Source organism: Microcaecilia unicolor, chromosome 2 (genome assembly GCF_901765095.1).
Source record: "Microcaecilia unicolor chromosome 2, aMicUni1.1, whole genome shotgun sequence".
Taxonomy (NCBI): Eukaryota; Metazoa; Chordata; class Amphibia; order Gymnophiona; family Siphonopidae; genus Microcaecilia; species Microcaecilia unicolor.
The window spans coordinates 470,222,879-470,234,405 of NC_044032.1; the positions used below are offsets into that span (position 1 = coordinate 470,222,879).

At 40.7% G+C, this 11,527-nt stretch overlaps 1 protein-coding gene across 1 annotated transcript in view; it reads left to right on the plus strand.

Moving 5' to 3' along the window:
- CTNNA2 (catenin alpha 2) overlaps positions 1-11,527 on the plus strand; it is a 1,714,656-nt gene that overhangs the window by 1,156,085 nt on the left and 547,044 nt on the right. The window lies entirely within an intron of this gene.

Genomic DNA, 11,527 nt, shown 5'->3' on the forward strand with positions numbered 1-11,527 from the left:
TGTAAATCCTCATGCCCAGAATTGTGTGCGGATCCCGGCACCAGTCTATAAGCAGTGCCCAACTTTGATTGCCATTTATAGAACAGCGCTTAGCACACTTTTTTTGTGCCCAAATTTGGGTGCCATTTATAAAATCGAGTCCTAAACTCTTTTTTAGCATAGGGTAACTACATTAGCTATGGGCAGAACCAGCACAAAGCCCTGCAAATTATGGGCAGAACCAGCTCAAAGCCCTGCAAAAAGCTTTTCACAGATTGTTACCTCAGCTTCTATGTCTTTAACATATTATATCCCGTGGGAGTCAAAGGATGGAAAGATTGTGAAAACATACTTAGTGCAAGACTTTCAGATCCACCGCCAGTCAAGGTTTCAGAATATCCATGCAATAAATGTGCACACATTGGGTTTCCAGTGCTCTCAGATTTACCTCGTACATATTCATGATGTGTATGCTGAAAATCTGACTGACTGTGGGGCAGGGGCGTATCTGCGTGGGGCCACAGGGGCCTGGGCCCCCGCAGATTTCGCCCTGGCCCACCTCCCCGCCGTCAACCCTCCCCCGCTGCTTACTTTTGCTGCACGCGCAAAACTGCTGCGACTTGAGACTCCGAACTGGATTCAACGAATCAGCACTGCAGCGTTACTTCCTTGCAGCATGGCCACGGAGGAAGACGAAATGTGAAGACTTCGGGTCGGACCTCGGCTGGCGGGGGTTGGGGCCCCCCACCAGCAAAAGTAAGCAGCGGGGGAGGGTTGACGGCGGGGAGGGGGGTGGAGAGAGGCGGCGGGGTGGGGGGGAAGGGAGGCAAAAATGTGCCCCCCCTCTCTGGCTCTGGCCCCCCCTACCGCCGGATTCCAGATACGCCCCTGCTGTGGGGTCTTCTCTTCCAGGCAGTTGTTGAAAAGCTCTGAATTAATGTAATACATTGCAGGCTCAGCTTCTTTGTGTCCTTATCGTTTTCACATCAATAGGTATTGAAACTAAAGGTTAATCTATTTCCTATCAGACTCTCATAACTTTTGCTTGGCTCTGATGTCAGTCATTGGCAATATGAAAACTTGAGTTTCCCTAAGAAATTATTTCAATATTTGCAACATTTCACATTTTTAACTCTCTTCTTGAAATGTCACTAAAAAAAACTAAATGTAATTATTTGTTCTGTTTATTTTCAAAGGTGTGGGGAATTGTCAGGTCTATATTCAGTCTCCACAAGGAACATATTTTTAAAATGCTGGCTGTGGCGATCAAAAGATTTATTCAGTGCCACTATCTGCGTAACGGTCAGCACTGAATATCCAGATAATGCAATCAGCACTGGAACTTATCTAGATAGTGGCAATATTCAGGGATCCATTTTCTAAGGTGTGCTGAAAAACAGCCTGTGGTAGTGTTGCTGAGGGTTTTGGGCACGCGCAGGTCCATTTTTCAGCGTGCCTGTAAAAAAGGCCTTTTTTTATTTTTGCCGAAAATGGACGTGTGGCAAAATCAAAATTGGTGCGCGCCATTTTGGGTCTGAGACCTTACCACCAGCCATTGACCTAGCGGTAAAGTCTCATGCGGTAACTGTGCGGTAATGACCTACATGCGTCAAATGCCACTTGGCGTGCGTCCAAAAATAAGAATAATTTTTTGGAGGTATGTATTGGACATGTGCCAAAATTAAAATTACCGCAAGAGCCACATGGTAGCCAGGCAGTAACTCCATTTTGGCGAATGTTGGACGTGCATAGATGTTTACAAGGCTTAGTAAACTGGCCCCTTAGTCTGCTATCTGGGTAACTTATTTGGATACCTTAGGGCCCCTTTTACTAAAGTGCACTAGAGGTTTTAGCATGTGCTAAAAATTAGCACGCGATAAATGCTAAGATGGCTATAGGAATACAGTGGTCATCTTGGTGTTTAGCACATGCTGATTTTTAGTGCGCGCTAAATCCATTAGCTTGCCTTAGTAAAAGGGGTCCTTAGGGAAATCTTTTGCTGTTATCTAGATAAATTCCTGGACTGCCCTGGCTTTGTGATTGATCTGCCCAATAATGCCTCTGTATAACCACGTTGGCAACACTTATCCACATAGCAGGCGCTGCTACCTAGATAAGTGCTTCAGAATAGAGACTTGTACATTTAAAAAACAGGTGGGGAAAAAAAGTAAAATTTAAATATAAAATCCTTGTTTTGCAAGGTGAAAAAAATTGAGGTTTGTTAGATTGCACACAAAAAGGTTTCTGTTTAATTAGATTTATTAGAACCTCTCCTCTACCCATTTTCCTATACTGACCTTTTAATTAAGACTTTTGATGACAGTGTCATACAGTAAGCATTACTTTCTCCTTTTATTTGCTGCAAATGTCCCAAATTAACTGTCTTCTCTGTAATTGTATTTCACTTCCACTAATTAAACTGACAAGTATCTTGAATTGTTACCACTTAGCACATTGTCCTGAAATGGAGAAGAGGTAGACATGAACAGATTGCTGGATTCTTAAACCCCAGTGAATGTCAGTCAAAGTTTATTACCATATCAGAACTTCTAAACTATATAGGTTTTATTCAATATTCACATTTGGGCAGATATTTAGCCTGTAGTAGTCAGCATTTTTATTTAGGGCCCCTTTTACCAAGCTGCGGTAAAGGGGAGCATGCGGTGGCGTTGATGTGTGTATTTGACATGCGCCAAGGCCCCTTTATAGTGCAGCAGATTAAAGGTTGTTTTCAGCTCAACAAAGGAAATGGCCCTGCGCTAATCACAAGGATTAGCATTTATTTATGTATTTGTTTTATTTATTTGTGACCTTTCAGTGCTTAAAAAATAACAAATATTTTTGGTGTGCTGGAAATGGCACGCATGGGGGTGGGAACTACCACCAGGCTCCTGATTTGGCACACGACGCCACAGAGTGGCATTGTAAAAGGGTCCCTTAATGCTCACCACTATTTTATTTATTTATATTTTACTCACACCTTTTTGAGTAGTAGCTAAAGGTGAGTTACATTCAGGTACTCTGGATATTTCTCTGTCACAGGAGCGCTCACAATCTAATTTTGTACCTAAGGCAATGGAGGATTAAGTGACACCCAAGATCACAAGGAGCAGCAGTGGGATTTGAATCGGCCACCTCTGGATTGCAAGACCAGTGCTCTAACCACTAGCCCACTCCTCCATGGGCTGAAGTAGACCCAGTTATTCATTGCTGGGCTATATTCGGGTGTTTTGTGGCACCCTAAATTATCAGTGTCCAGCCAATACTCAGTGCTATCACGCAGACAACTACTCGAACATGATGAGTATTGCTTTGTATGTAGTCCTATTTTGTAGTTCGATTCCATATAGCATAGTAACATAGTAAATGACAGCAGATAAAGTCCTGTACGGTCCGTCCAGTCTGCCCAACAAGATAAACTCATTTTACATGGTATGTGATACTTTATATGTATACCCGAGTTTGATTTGTCCTTGCCTTCCTCAGGGCACAGACCGTAGAAGTCTGCCCAGTACTGTTCTTGTACTAAGTTCTGAAGCTAGCATCGAAGCCCCTTAAAATTTACACTCCAGCCCATTCCTATCTATTCAGTCATGATCAGGGCGCAGACTGTAGAAGTCTACCCAGCTCCCGTTTTGTTTCCAATTACTGGTGTCGCCACCCAATCTCCGTTAAGATTCCACAGAACCATTCTTTCTAAACAGGATTCCTTTGTCTTTATCCCACGCATGTTTGAATTCTATTACCATTTTCATCTCCACCACCTCCCACGGGAGGGCATTCCACATATCCACCACCCTCTCCATGAAAAAATACTTCCTGACATTAGTCCTGAGTCTGCCCCCCTTCAACCTCAATTCATGTCCTCTAGTTCTACCGCCTTCCTGGCTCTGGAAAAGGTTCATTTGCGGATTATTACCTTTCAAATATTTGAATGTCTGTATCATATCACCCCTGTTTCTCCTTTCCTCCAAGGTATACATGTTCAGGTCAGCAAGTCTCTCCTCGTATGTTTTGCAACACAAATCCGATATCATTTTCGTAGCTTTTCTTTGCACCACTTCCAGTCTTTTTCCATCTTTAGCAAGATACGGCCTCCAAAACTGAACACATTACTCCAAGTGGGGCCTCACCAATGACTTGTAGATGAGCATCAACACCTCCTTTCTTTTGCTGGTTATACCCCTCTCTATGCAGCCTAGTATCCTTCTAGCCATGGCCGTTGCTTTGTCGCATTGTTTCTTCACCTTCAGATCCTCCGACACCAACACCCCAAGGTCTATCTCCTGAGTTGAGCTTACTAATCTTTCCCCTCCTATCCAGTATCTCTCTCTTTTGGGTTTCCGCACCCCACGTGCATCACTCTACACTTGGCATTACATTTTAACTGCTAGACCCTCGACCATTCCCAGACCCTCGACCATTCTTGTAACGTTCGGAGATCCCTTCTCATCATTTCTACTCCCTCCAGGGTTATAAATGTTTTTTATGATGTTTTTTAGACGCATCTAAAAAATGTTTTTAGATGCATCTTTTTCCTATTTGGCAGTTAAACATTGGCATTCTCTTCCTGTGTTGATTAGACATGAATCTTTTTACATAAAATTCCATAAATTACTAAGGGGCCCTTTTACTAAGGCACACTGCAAAATGGCCTGCGCTAATATAGGCATGTGTATCGGATGCGCACAGGTCCATTTTTCAGTGCACCTGCAAGAAAGGCCTTTTTTGCCGAAAATGGATGTGCAGCAAATTAAAAATCAGCACGCATCAATTTTGGGTCTGAGACATTATTGCCACCCATTGACTCACACATTAACTGGGCAGTAATCATCAGTGCATGTACACTGCCAATTACCGCCCAGTTAGCGCCACACAGTAGAAAATAGAAATTATTTTCTGCCGCTTGTTTTGGACGTGCATCAAAATTAGAATTAAAGCCCAGGGAACATGGTAGCCAGGCAGTAGTTCTAATTTGACGTGTGTTGTACACATGTAGGTGCCTACAATCTTATTAAAGGGGCCATTAAAAGCTTAGGGGTCCTTTTATCAAGCAGTGCTAAAAAGTGGCCTGTGGTAGCCACAACGTGGGTCTTTCCTGCATGCTGAGGCCACTTTTAGCACTGCCGGTAGAAGGCAGATTTTTCTATTTTTACGATAATGGCCACACGCTAATTCCCCTATTAGTATGCGGCTATTATTGTGTGAGCCCTTAGCACCACCTATTTTGTAGGCGGTAAGAGCTCATGTGCGACAATGTCCATGCGCTAACTGATTATCACTCTCTGTCCCTAAATACGCCCTCAGCATTAAAAAAATAAATTTTATTTTTTAGCACATGAGTAGCATACGCCAATTCCAAAATTACAGCAGGACACCTAATCGTGTCCCGCAGTAGTACATTTTAACTTGTGGTAAGCACACATTACTGCTTACCACATATTAGTAAAAGGGTCCATTATTTAAGAAATTCTTGAAGGCTTGATTTGTATATTATTATTATGATATTGGTTTTAAATTTCATGTATTGTATTTTTCAGAGATTACTAGTCTCTTTTGATAATTGTAATCTGTACTAAGCCTTTGGGTAAGTAGCAGAATAGAAGTCTTTTGTATTTGTATTTGTATCCGGACACCGTCCAGCACTGAATATCAGCAATACCTGGATAACTTCCTGTCCTGCTTTAACTCCACCCCCAGACTACCCAGCAATAACTGGACAGTCAGACAAAATATTAATCAACACTATCTGGTTAACTGCCCTGAATATTATGTCTCAACATGGTCAGCACTGTTTAACTGGTCCATTATTTTGGTGACTTTTTGTTTGTGGAGGTGGCAGGTACAGACAAGTACAGAGAGTTAGTTGAGACGTTCCAGGCAGTGGCTGGGGGATTTGGGGTACCTTTAGCCAAAGAGAAGTCCAAAGGGCCTACTACCGTGTTCACTTTCTTGGGCATTGAGCTGGATTCTAATTGTGTGGAGTCCAGGTTGCCTAGGGAGAATGTGATAAAGTTGGCGAAAGCTATAGATGAGGCTTTTGCTGCTAAAAGGCTCACTTTGCAGTAGGTGCAGTCACTTGTTGGGCAGTTCAACTTTGCATCTTGGGTCATCCCCATGGGCAGAGTTTTTATTCGATGTTTGGTCAGAGTTACAGTGGGTGTAGTATGGAAGCATTATTACTTGCACATCTGGGTTGGGGTGAAAGAGGATCTGCTTATCTAGGGAACCTTTTTGAAGTGCTTTAATGGGGTTAGGGTGTGACAATCCCCTGCGGTCTCTTTCTGGGATTTGGAGATTTTCTCAAATGCATCAGGAGGGCGGGGGTTTGGCTTATATTTCCATGAGTCATGGTGTATGGAGGCATGGCCAGATAGTTGGCAGCAGAAAGGCTAGTGAAAGAATATTGTTTTTTTTTTTTGCAGTTGTTTCTTGTGTTGATGGCAGTTATGGTGTGGAGAAGTCAGTTGGCTCATCGCACCATCATTTGGCATTTTGGCAGTGGTGACTGCTATTAATTGGCAGTCAGCTTTGTGTCTGTTGATGTCTGAAGTGATACGTTAATTGGTACTGCGTTGTTTACAGTTTAAATTTGTGTTGTTCAGAGTTTAACATTGTGTTGTCAGCTAAACATATTCCTCGAATGCAAAACAAAATCGCTGATTCACTCTCTCGTTTCCAGTGGCTATGGCTTTGTGCTTTGGCGCCAGGAGCAGACAAATAGCAAATGCCAATGCTGAAAGTCTGCTGGAACTGCATACTTGGCTTTTGCAGTCATCTCTGGAGGTAAACACCTGGAAATTGCACAATGTGGGCTAGAGGCATTTCCAGTTGTTTCTCAGTGAATCTAGTCGGTACAGTGCTGGTCCATTTCCCTTGTATCTGATTTTGGATTTTATTGAATATGCTTTGACCTGTAATTTGCCTGTGCATTCAGTGGAAACTGCTTTGGTCAGCATTTGATTCTTGTCCAGACAATTGGGGAATTGGTTGCCGCTAACAAACAAGATCCTGGGGCAGGTTATGTGCTCTACAACACGTTCTCTCTTCCCAACTTAGTTTGAACTCCTTTTCTCCTATACTGATAAGTTCAACCCCTAGATTTATCTGCCCCTTCTCCAAGGTAGATATCTCCAAGCTTTCTCTCTCTGCTCCTTAATTCTTCATCAGGATTTATGCCAAGTAAAACATGATGAAAAAGGCTGTAACTAAATTTGGTCACATGGAAAGGTGTTCAGCATATTCTATATACAACATGGAAATTTAAACCTATCCTATAAAATATAGGCGTACTTTATAGAATACGCCTAGGCATATTTTTGTTTCACATGGAATTTAAAAAAATGTCATCCCTAGTCTCTAGGAAAGCAACCAAGAGCCATTAAAAAAAAAAAAATCTCTGATTGTGGCTGCATTTATCAGTATTTGAAAAATAGAAATAGTGTAAAGGTAATTGTACCTGTCAGTAAGTTTTCTGTGTAGTCAGAATCCACAAAGCTCTTTCTCATTGAGGAGACACTCAACTACTTTCTATGGTCAACTGTGAAAGTTAGATAAGTACTTTTAGAGATTAACAATTGGTGCTTTATAACTTCAACACCTTTTATGAGGAGGCCAGGTCATGAGATGGGAGTTCTGTCTTATCTGAGTTAAAAAAAAAATGAAACAGTAGCCTTAACCTTTTCAAATCTATAATGATTTGATTACTAAGAGCTGGATTAAATCAAAGGAGGTAACTCTAGAATCTATACAGAAAATTATCTGTAATAAGATCATGAACACATCACAACCTTAATGAGAAAATTTGCCCAGCGGTATTGTTTTACTTTTAGAAAAGTGCCAAGTTTAAGTATCCCTTGTTGAATAATCCATTTTGATTCTGGTTAAAAAGATGAAATATTGGAAGAGCTGTGAAAACGCTTGAAGTGCTGTTGACCAGTAAACTCTTAGGTGTACTAACATGTACTGCTGCCTATACAGTGGGACCTAGTTACTGATATTGCACATGAATGGGGCCTGCCAAAGGTTGTTTGATGTCCTCGCCTTGCTATTCAGTGCTATATAACCAGCCAGGAATGGCTCCTATCTAGTTAAATAGCACTTAGCCTGCTAAGTGCTAATATTCAGCGCAAGATATATGGTGCCAAAAAATCAGTGCTGAATAAAGCACTATTCTAACAGTTGTGCTTAAAGTTAGGTGTGGTTTTTAGAATCACTTATGCCTGGGAATCACACCTAAATTTAGGTGCAGCCATTTGCACCAAATGAAATGTCGTGGAGAAATATATACACTTGTGGTGGAAACTATGAGCCCTCCAAAACTCACCAGAAACCCACTGTGTCCACATATAGGCACCCCTTCACCCATAAGGGCTATTGTAGTGGTGTACTGTTGGGGTAGTGGGTTTTGAGGGGCTCACCAGACAAGATAAGGGAGCAATGGTGAGATGTTTACCTGGGAGCATTTATTTGAAGTCCACTGCAGTGCCCTCTAAGGTGCCCCATTGCTCTCCTGGGATGTCTGTTGGGCCAGTCTACTAAGAATTCTGACTCCTCCTATATCCTAATGGCTTGATTTTGTATGTTTTTCATTTGGACATTTCTTTTCAAAATGGACAAAAAAGATAAATGCACAGAGCACAAAAATAATCTAACGAATAACCTTTTAAAAAAAATAGATGTTTTTCTGTTTTGAAAATGGCTATATTTTCCACTTGAATTTTGGACATTTTTAGCAAAACATACAAAGTTTGACTTAGACATCTTGTCGAAAATGCCCCTCTACATGTTTCAAGTTTCCCTATGTATAACTGGAACTCATTCAACTTAGGAGAAAGCCATAAAAGTGATATTTATTTATTTCTCTGCTTAATTTATAATTTTAAAAGATAAGCCAAAATGATGTTCAGATAGACTGTTATACTATCTAAAGTATACAATAAAAAATGTATCAAATACTTATATTTCAAATACATACAGTCTTTCGAATACATACTGTTCAACTTGTAACTTAAAAATACTGTAGAGAGAGCCCACTGGGTGATAAATAGGCATCTTTGAAGTGTCAAAAAAGGAATTATCTACAAAGAGTAAATAAACAGAATGTCACTGATTGTTTAGACCATAAATGACCCTAATACTGAGAGGGTTTAGGATAAATTACAGGAATACTGTTAAGGCTAATTCTGCATTGAGACCGTTTGGAGCTGTTCCTCCTGTAACAGGAAGGTATCATGATCTCCTCCATTTTGACTGTATTTGTTTAAATACCAAAAACTTGATATTATCTATAGTATGATTAAAATAGCTCTAATGAGACACTAATGGAGATGAATGTACATTTCTGCTTATGGAGCTCTTATATTCATTGATTCTTGTTCTGATCATTTGTTTTACCTATATATAAAAGATTACAAGGAAAGGTAGTGATGTATATAACAAAGGTGGAATTACAATTAGTGCTATTCTTCAAAGAGTAACTTCTATTGGTGGGTGGGTGAATAAACCTATCTGTAACCACAGCATGTCTACACACTGAGCATTTTCCACAGATGGTATGCCCAGGTGGACAAAAATGGCCAATATCTATTTCTTTTAGATTTTTACTTCTTGAATATACTTTAACTGATTAAAACCCTTAAAGCAGGAAGATTTCCAATATATGCCAATTTTTCAGGATGACCTTGCGAAATTCTTTGAAATATGGAGGCTGGATTCTATATAGCGCGCCTAAACATCAGTGTAAAAATCAACACAGATTCTATAACAATGCACGCAATTTAACATGCTTAACAAGGTAATGAGCACTGATAACAGAAACAAGTAATAATGAGCATTAATTGCACTGATTAGAATTTAGCTGCACAAGTGTATTCTGTAATGATGTGCGCCGACCTTCTAACATGCGCAGGCAAAAAGGGGCATGGTTATGGGTGGGGAATACTACTACTACTAATCATTTCTATAGCGCTACTAGACATAGTAAGCGCTGTACATTTTATATGCAGGTACTTTTTCTGTCCCTAGAGGTCTCACAATCTATGGTTTTTACCTGGGGAAATGGAGGGTTTAGTGACTTGCCCAAGGTCACAAGGAGCTTCAGTGGAAATTGAATCCAGGCTACCAGGTTCAAAGCCCACTGCACTAACCATGATCCTCCTCTCAGTTTACATAGTGGGAATTGAACCCAGTTCCCCAGGATCAAAGTCTACTACACTAACCACTAGGCTACTCCTCCACTCCTAAATCCAAGGCTTGCTCTGGAAGAGAAAGGGGAAATGGAAATGGGACTTCATATACTGTTTTTCTTTGGTTTTTGCAACTACATTCAAAGCAGTTTACATAGTACATACAGGTACTTATTTGTACCTGGGGCAATGGAGGGTTAGGTGACTTGCCCAGAGTCACAAGGAGCTACAGTGGTAATTGAACCCAGTTCCCCAGGATCAAAGTCCGCTGCACTAACCACTAGGCTACTCCTCCACAAAGAGCGTTTTGTGGGTGTTCTGAAATTTCCACACCTAGTTATAGAATATGTCCAGTGCACCTAAACTATGCACTGAGATTTACCCCATGTTTCCGTTGGTGTAAATGGATGCATGCAGACTTAGGCACTGAAATATCAACTAAGCATATTCTACAATCAGTGCCTAAATCTAGGCACCGATTATAGTATGCACTGATTTCAGCACCAATTTTGTAGGCACCATATATAGAAACTCCCCCAATATGCATACTATTACAGCGATCATTTTGTTGTGCTAACAGTGCTCGTCTGTCTTGTACTTTTGCTTTGCTCAGGCCTTCTCTGATGCAATCTTCTGGATAGCCCCAGTTTCTGAAACATTGTGTCAGAGATTTTGCCTGTAGCTCAAAATCTTCATAGTTTGTGCATAACCAGCGTAAACAGCAAAATTGGGAGTATGGCAAGTTGCTCTTCAAACTGCGGTTATGGAAACTCTCCAAATGTAGATATGTGTTCATTTGGGTTTCTGTATATCCTTGTGATAAACTGATGATCTGCTTTTGTAATGAGTGTATCCAAAAAGGATATCTGATGGAGTTCAGTCTGGATTTTGGCATGTAAATTAGGATCACAGATGTTCAACCAATTGTAGAATTCAAGAAGTCTTTCTTCGCTCCCTTTCCAGAGGAGGAACACGTTATCAATATATCTTTTGTCTTCAATATCTGCTATGTACAAGTTTACTATGTCCAGAGCCATTGCTGATCCCATTGCTGTACCATGAATCTATTGGTAAAACGTCTTTTGGAATGCAAAATAGTTGTGTGTAAGTGCAAATGTAGCAAAGATGATGATGAGAAAATTCAGTATGCAACAAAGTATCTGTGTGTTCTTGAGTGTATTTTCAATGAGTACTTCTAATTGTGGTATGTTTGTGTATAAAGCATCAATGTCCAAAGTGACCAATATGATATTGCTCAAATCTTCTGTGAAGTTGTCCAAAAGTGTAATGACATGAGTAGAATCTCTGACATATGAAATTCGGGCAACATATAGATGCAAGAAATAATCCACAAATTGTGG